We start from the raw sequence: 2,429 nt of genomic DNA, 5'->3' as shown, positions 1-2,429 counted from the left end.
GCTGAGGACATGTGTACACCTCGGTATGTGTGCACCCGCTTCTCTAGAGCCCTATATAAAGGCCCTCATCCTTCGCCGGAGGTATGCATTCTACGATTCTTGGAGCCACTTTCTTGTTGAGCTTTGCCTGACTTGAGCGTCGGAGGGTCGTCGCCGGGAACCCCTTCCCGGCCCGACTTCCTTTCAGGTTCGCCGGAGGACCGTACGATCGGTCGGAGATCCACGTCAGCGACTCAGAGAGCGCCACGTGCCCAGCGTCCGTTGATTCAGCTTTCGGGCAGGATCATCGGGTGTCAAGGTCTGTCGGGTGAGAGAGGATGTACAGTGACCTCCTATTAGTGGAAGGAAGATTTATTCGCAGGTGATAGTAGACCACTGGAATATTCCCTGATGTATGACAACTATTATCTGATAGAAAGTTATGATTCCTTGACATTGTTGTCGCTTAGAACTTTTAGTCCTGCCCAGGTTTAGCTAGATACAGCTCGGGGTGACCGCTTAGCTGTATTTTAGGACTGGGCCTTGATGATGAGAATGAGTTGTAGTGGGTTGGTCGAGCTCTATCTGAGACTATGACGAGAAACTCATCTTTCGTAGTTTGACCCTTGAAGGGCCGATCGAGAATTGTATAAGTGAAAGTATCGAGACCCTTTGTAAAGCCCGAGCTGGGGGGGGGGGTTGATTAGTCTAGAGCAAGTTGGGAACTAGTTTAAGCTTCGCTATACGTGCTTGGTCTGGGAACCTACCCTGGCTGTGACCGATCGGGAATTCTGCGACTAATGGCGTAGGGTGGTCTAACTACCTCTTCCTCCTGGTCGTTGACTTTTGACTGCCACGTCCTCTTGACTATTGACTGTCACGTTACCTCGACTTCTGACTATCACGTACCCTTGACTTCTGACTGCCACGTCCCTTCGGGGCCCTTACTTATACGCCATATCAATGTCAATCCGAGCTCGTTTAGTTGGATATAATTAGAAGATGTAGATGAAGAATTAAGATATATCCACAATGATATTTTTATGCTCTATCCAAAAGGTCTCACACTAATGGAGATATCTTTCTCTTTATAAATCCATGGTCTTTTTCATGTATTTTTAATGTGAAACTATGTTTATAATCTTGCAACACTAACAATTCTCTCTCAAATAAAGGATCACGAGGTCCTCTCAAGCGGAAAGTCTGTCCATTTGACAATTGATTCTTGACCCACCAAGTCTTCCTGTCCCTCGGTCCAACCGACCTACTAGAACTTCCTTGCCTAGCTACAACTTGGACTTCTTACCCCTCATCCAACTAACTTACTAGGACTTCTTTGCCTGATGTTTGGTCCTCTTAATCCAGGCATGGGCCCATCAGGTCTTCCTGCCCCTCGATCCAATCAACCTTCTAGGACTTCTTTGCTTAATCGCAACTAAGATTTCTTACCTCTCGGTCCAACCGACCTACTAGAATTTCCTGTCTCTCGGTTCAACAAACCTACTAAGGCTTTTTTGTTTGGTGTCTGATGATCTCTTGATTCAGACATGAGCCCACTAGGATTTCCTGTCCCTCGATTCAACCGACCTACTAAGACTTCCTTGCATAGCCGCAACTAGGACTTCCTGCCTCCTCGGTCCAATCGACTTACTAGGATTTTTTTTACCTAGTGTCTGATTCTCTTGATCTAGACAGGGACCCACTAGATCCTCGTGCACAATTGTTAGGAAAAAAAATTAAGATATCTCTAGATTATATAATATTATCCACTTTAAGTAGGGATGACAATTTTCCCCGCGGATTCAGTCTCCGTGGGGAAAACTCGAAATGGGGACGAGAATCTCCGATTTATTCGGGGATGGGGACGAGTTCGGAGATTTATTTCGAGGATGGGGTGGGTATGAAAATATTGTCTCCATCCCCGAACCCGCGTCTGAAAATAATAATAATAATAATAATAATAATAATAATAATTATTATTATATTTAAAAAATATTAATAATAATATTGATATTAATTTTTTAAAAAATATTAATAATAAAATTAATATTAATATTAATAGTAAAATAATAATAATATAAAATTAATTTGGAGATTAAAGTGGAGATGGTGGCGAGGATAGGGATTGATCCTCGATGGTTCGGGGATTCTCCGAATCCGAAAAAAGTGAGGATCAATTCCCGACCCCGAAAAAAGTGGGGATGGGGATGAGGATGAAATTAGGGAACAGTAATGGGATGACTTTTCCATATATTTCCAACATATGACTATATTTACAATTTTACAATCCTCACAATAAAAAGCCACAACATCCCCCTCTCCTCTCCTCTCCTCTCCTCTCTCTCTCTCTCTCTCTCTCTCTCTATCTTTCCTTGTTTCAAATGACTCCTTTACCCTCTTCTTTATTTTTTAATTTTATTTATTTTTCATTTATTTTTATTTTTTTAATT

The sequence above is a fragment of the Zingiber officinale genome, chromosome 9A (assembly GCF_018446385.1).
Source record: "Zingiber officinale cultivar Zhangliang chromosome 9A, Zo_v1.1, whole genome shotgun sequence".
Classification (NCBI taxonomy): Eukaryota; Viridiplantae; Streptophyta; class Magnoliopsida; order Zingiberales; family Zingiberaceae; genus Zingiber; species Zingiber officinale.
This window is presented reverse-complemented; position numbering follows the sequence as displayed.